The sequence below is a fragment of the Carcharhinus amblyrhynchos genome, unplaced genomic scaffold (assembly GCF_965287045.1).
Source record: "Carcharhinus amblyrhynchos unplaced genomic scaffold, sCarAmb.v2.hapA chromosome_1480, whole genome shotgun sequence".
In the NCBI taxonomy this organism is placed as follows: domain Eukaryota; kingdom Metazoa; phylum Chordata; class Chondrichthyes; order Carcharhiniformes; family Carcharhinidae; genus Carcharhinus; species Carcharhinus amblyrhynchos.
The window spans coordinates 1-6,038 of NW_027651220.1; the positions used below are offsets into that span (position 1 = coordinate 1).

At 55.2% G+C, this 6,038-nt stretch overlaps 1 pseudogene; it reads left to right on the forward strand.

The window, feature by feature from the left end:
* The first annotated feature begins 4,552 nt into the window (after positions 1-4,552).
* On the forward strand, positions 4,553-5,012 carry LOC145340827 (cardiotrophin-2-like; annotated as a pseudogene).
* The last annotated feature ends 1,026 nt before the right edge of the window (positions 5,013-6,038 follow it).

Here is a 6,038-nt window from a genome sequence, read left to right on the forward strand (position 1 = left end):
AGGTTAGGGTGGATTGGCGGTGCTAAGTTGTCCCTTAATGTGCCAAAGATGTGTAGGTTAGGGTGGATTGGCCGTGCTAAATTGTCCCTTAATGTCCCAAAGATGTGTAGGTTAGGGTGGATTGGCCATGCTAAATTGTCCCTTAATGTCCCAAAGATGTGTAGGTTAGGGTGGATTGGCGGTGCTAAGTTGTCCCTTAATGTGCCAAAGATGTGTAGGTTAGGGTGGATTGGCCGTGCTAAGTTGTCCCTTAATGTCCCAAAGATGTGTAGGTTAGGGTGGATTGGCCGTGCTAAATTGCCCCTTAGTGTCCAAAGATGTGTAGGTTAGGGTGGATTGGCCATGCTAAATTGTCCCTTAGTGTCCAAAGATGTGTAGGTTAGGGTGGATTGGCCGTGCTAAATTGTCCCTTAGTGTCCAAAGACGTGTAGGTTAGGTGGATTGGCCATGCTAAATTGTCCCCTTAGTGTCCAAAGATGTGTAGGTTAGGGGGGATTGGCCGTGCTAAATTGTCCCTTAGTGTCCAAAGATGTGTAGTTTAGGGTGGATTGGCCATGCTAAATTGCCCCTTAGTGTCCAAAGATGTGTAGGTTAGGGTGGATTGGCCGTGCTAAATTGTCCCTTAGTGTCTAAAGATGTGGATGGTAGGGTGGATTGGCCGTGCTAAATGTCCCGAGTGCCCTTAGAGTCCAAAATGTGAAAGTAGGTTAGGGTGGATTGGCCGTGCTAAATTGTCCCCTTAGTGTCCAAAGATGTGTAGGTTAGGGTGGATTGGCCATGCTAAATTGTCCCTTAGTGTCCAAAGATGTGTAGGTTAGGGGTGGATTGGCCATGCTAAATTGTCCCTTAGTGTCCAAAGATGTGTAGGTTAGGGGGGATTGGCCATGCTAAATTGTCCCTTAGTGTCCAAAGATGTGTAGGTTAGGGTGGATTGGCCATGCTAAATTGCCCCTTAGTGTCCAAAGATGTGTAGGTTAGGGTGGATTGGCCATGCTAAATTGTCCCTTAGTGTCCAAAGATGTGTAGGTTAGGGGGGATTGGCCATGCTAAATTGTCCCTTAATGTCCCAAAGATGTGTAGGTTAGGGTGGATTGGCGGTGCTAAGTTGTCCCTTAATGTGCCAAAGATGTGTAGGTTAGGGTGGATTGGCCGTGCTAAGTTGTCCCTTAATGTCCCAAAGATGTGTAGGTTAGGGTGGATTGGCCGTGCTAAATTGCCCCTTAGTGTCCAAAGATGTGTAGGTTAGGGTGGATTGGCCATGCTAAATTGTCCCTTAGTGTCCAAAGATGTGTAGGTTAGGGTGGATTGGCCATGCTAAATTGTCCCTTAGTGTCCAAAGATGTGTAGGTTAGGGTGGATTGGCCGTGCTAAATTGTGCCTTAGTGTCCAAAGATGTGTAGGTTAGGGTGGATTGGCCGTGCTAAATTGTCCCTTAGTGTCCAAAGATGTGTAGGTTAGGGTGGATTGGCCGTGCTAAATTACCCCTTAGTGTCCAAAGATGTGTAGGTTAGGGTGGATTGGCCGTGCTAAATTGTCCCTTAGTGTCCAAAGATGTGTAGGTTAGGGGGATTGGCCATGCTAAATTGTCCCTTAGTGTCCAAAGATGTGCAGGTTAGGTGGATTGGCCGTGCTAAATTGTCCCTTAGTGTCCAAAGACGTGTAGGTTAGGTGGATTGGCCGTGCTAAATTGTCCCTTAGTGTCCAAAGACGTGTAGGTTAGGTGGATTGGCCATGCTAAATTGTCCCTTAGTGTCCAAAGATGTGTAGTTTAGGGTGGATTGGCCATGCTAAATTGCCCCTTAGTGTCCAAAGATGTGTAGGTTAGGTGGATTGGCCGTGCTAAATTGTCCCTTAGTGTCCAAAGATGTGTAGGTTAGGGTGGATTGGCCATGCTAAATTGCCCCTTAGTGTCCAAAGATGTGTAGGTTAGGGGGATTGGCCGTGCTAAATTGTCCCTTAGTGTCCAAAGATGTGTAGTTTAGGGTGGATTGGCCATGCTAAATTGCCCCTTAGTGTCCAAAGATGTGTAGGTTAGGGTGGATTGGCCGTGCTAAATTGTCCCTTAGTGTCTAAAGATGTGTAGGTTAGGGTGGATTGGCCGTGCTAAATTGTCCCTTAGTGTCCAAAGATGTGTAGGTTAGGGTGGATTGGCCGTGCTAAATTGTCCCTTAGTGTCCAAAGATGTGTAGGTTAGGGTGGATTGGCCATGCTAAATTGTCCTTAGTGTCCAAAGATGTGTAGGTTAGGGTGGATTGGCCATGCTAAATTGTCCCTTAGTGTCCAAAGATGTGTAGGTTAGGGGGGATTGGCCATGCTAAATTGTCCCTTAGTGTCCAAAGATGTGTAGGTTAGGGTGGATTGGCCGTGCTAAATTGCCCCTTAGTGTCCAAAGATGTGTAGGTTAGGGTGGATTGGCCATGCTAAATTGTCCCTTAGTGTCCAAAGATGTGTAGGTTAGGGGGGATTGGCCATGCTAAATTGTCCCTTAGTGTCAGGAGACCTAGCGAAATGTGTGGCGTTCCGGGCATAGGGTCTGAGTGGGATTGTGGGCTCGATGGGCCAAATGGCCTCTCCCTGTGCTGTCGGAATTCTCTGGTTTTGTATTCCCTCCAACCCCTTATTCCCGATAAAAATCACCGATGGATCATCCGCAGCACTCTCTGGAATGGGGAGGGAGGGGTAGGGAATGGAAAAGCTCTGTCACCACCCTCTGAGCCAACACGGATCCCGGAATCCCAGTCCCGACGGCTGCCCCTGGATCCGGAGGCACTGCCGCTCCACCGGATCCCTATTTCCCCGGATCGCTGTCCCAGAATATTAACACTCTCCTCCCAGCTCACATTCCCGACTCCGTACCCCACCTCCCAGCTCACATTCCCGACTCCGTACCCCCCCCGCAACTCCCAGCTCACATTCCCGACTCCGTACCCCCTCTCCCAGCTCACATTCCCGACTCCCTACCCCCTCTCCCAGCTCACATTCCCGACTCCCTACCCCCTCTCCCAGCTCACATTCCCGACTCCCTACCCCCTCTCCCAGCTCACATTCCCGACTCCCTACCCCCTCTCCCAGCTCACATTCCCGACTCCGTACCCCACTCTCCCAGCTCACATTCCCGACTCCGTACCCCACCTCCCAGCTCACATTCCCGACTCCGTACCCCCTCCCACCTCCCAGCTCACATTCCCGATTTCCTATCCCCCTCCAGCTCACATTCCCAGCTCCGTATCCCCCCTCCCAGCTCACATTCCCGACTCCGTACTCCCTCCCACCTCCCAGCTCACATTCCCGATTTCCTATCCCCCCTCCCAGCTCACATTCCCGACTCCGTACCCCCCCCCAAGCTCCCAGCTCACATTCCCGACTCCGTACCCCCTCTCCCAGCTCACATTCCCGACTCCGTACCCCCTCTCCCAGCTCACATTCCCGACTCCGTACCCCCTCTCCCAGCTCACATTCCCGACTCCCTACCCCCTCTCCCAGCTCACATTCCCGACTCCCTACCCCCTCTCCAGCTCACATTCCCGACTCCGTACCCCCTCTCCCAGCTCACATTCCCGACTCCATACCCCCCCCCCCCCCCCCACAGCTCACATTCCACAATCTCTCTGGGAAAATTATCCTCCGTCACTCCATCAAAAATGATTGGAATACAGCGGAAATGCCTGTCCCTCCTCCCTCAGTCACAGTCTGCCAACTTGAACTTCCCCTCAATCCCGACGAAATGTGTTTCCTGAACTCCAAGTATCCCACATCGACTGGTTCCCCTTTATCTATCCGACTAGTTACACAATGCTGAGGGACAGGTTATTACAATGCAGAGGGATCCGGGCGTCGGTGCGGGGACAGAGGGATCTGGGTGTCACTGCGGGGCAGAGGGATCCGGGTGTCACTGCGGGGCAGAGGGATCCGGGTGTCACTGCGGGGCAGAGGGATCCGGGTGTCACTGCGGGGCAGAGGGATCCGGGTGTCACTGCGGGGCAGAGGGATCTGGGTGTCACTGCGGGGCAGAGGGATCCGGGCGTCACTGCGGGGCAGAGGGATCCGGGTGTCACTGCGGGGACAGAGGGATCCGGGTGTCACTGCGGGGCAGAGGGATCCGGGTGTCACTGCAGGAGCAGAGGATCCGGGTGTCAGTGCGGGGCAGAGGGATCCGGGTGTCACTGCGGGGGCAGAGGGATCCGGGCGTCGCTGCGGGGGCAGAGGGATCCGGGCGTCCCTGCGGGGCAGAGGGATCCGGGTGTCACTGCGGGGGCAGAGGGATCCGGGTGTCACTGCGGGGCAGAGGGATCCGGGTGTCACTGCGGGGCAGAGGGATCCGGGTGTCACTGCGGGGGCAGAGGGATCCGGGTGTCACTGCGGGGCAGAGGGATCCGGGTGTCACTGCGGGGCAGAGGGATCCGGGTGTCACTGCGGGGACAGAGGGATCCGGGTGTCACTGCGGGGACAGAGGGATCCGGGCCTTGCCGCGGGGGCAGAGGGATCCGGGCGTCCGTCCGGAGAACCGGGGCCTAGTCGGAATGCTGACGGCCATTTTGCCCTTCCCTTGCAGCTGGAGGCGATGGGCAGTCCCTTCTCGGAGCCGGATTTTCGTCCTGCCGGAGGTGCAGTTGGAGTCTCTGCCTCAGGCCTCCGTCCACTACCTGGTCTGGCGCCGCCTGACCCGGGAGGAGCGCCTGGCGGCCAACTACCAGGCCCACGGCCTATTCCTGGAGTTCCTGCAGCTGGTGATGGACGACATGAGGGCCCTGGGCCTGTGGAGGAGCCCCGGCCTCTGGCGGACCAGCTCGCCTCCACCAGGGCCCAGCTGGAGGGCCCTGGTCGCCAACGTGGGCTCGCTGCTGGTGGCCATGGGTTACCAGGTCCCCACCCTTGGCGACCCCCTGGATTTCGAGGCCTACGGGGGCACCAACTTTGACAGGAAGGTCAGAGGTTACCTCGTCATCCGGGCACTCCGCGATTGGCTGGATCGAACCGAGAGAGACTTCAAACTGCTCTCCTATTCGGCCTGAATGACCTTTGACCGCACCCCCCCCCTCCCCAATCCCGCACCCCCCCCCCCCCGAGTACCTCACTTTCCAACCCGTCTCCACCTTCTCCCCCCGTCTCACTCACATTCCCAGGGTTAGATACAGAGTAAAGCTCCCTCTACACTGTCCCCCCCATCAAACACTCCCAGGACAGGTACAGCACGGGGTTAGATACAGAGTAAAGCTCCCTCTGCACTGTCCCCCCATCAAACACTCCCAGGACAGGTACAGCACGGGGTTAGATACAGAGTAAAGCTCCCTCTACACTGTCCCCCCCATCAAACACTCCCAGGACAGGTACAGCACGGGGTTAGATACAGAGTAAAGCTCCCTCTACACTGTCCCCCCCATCAAACACTCCCAGGACAGGTACAGCACGGGGTTAGATACAGAGTAAAGCTCCCTCTACACTGTCCCCCCATCAAACACTCCCAGGACAGGTACAGCACAGGGTTAGATACAGAGTAAAGCTCCCTCTACACTGTCCCCCCATCAAACACTCCCAGGACAGGTACAGCACAGGGTTAGATACAGAGTAAAGCTCCCTCTACACTGTCCCCCCATCAAACACTCCCAGGACAGGTACCACACGGGGTTAGATACAGAGTAAAGCTCCCTCTACACTGTCCCCCCCATCAAACACTCCCAGGACAGGTACAGCACGGGGTTAGATACAGAGTAAAGCTCCCTCTACACTGTCCCCCCATCAAACACTCCCAGGACAGGGACAGCACGGGGTAGATACAGAGTAAAGCTCCCTCTACACTGTCCCCCATCAAACACTCCCAGGACAGGTACAGCACGGGGTTAGATACAGAGTAAAGCTCCCTCTACACTGTCCCCCCCATCAAACACTCCCAGGACAGGTACAGCACGGGGTTAGATACAGAGTAAAGCTCCCTCTACACTGTCCCCCACATCAAACACTCCCAGGACAGGTACAGCACGGGGTTAGATACAGAGTAAAGCTCCCTCTACACTGTCCCCATCAAACACTCCCAGGACAGG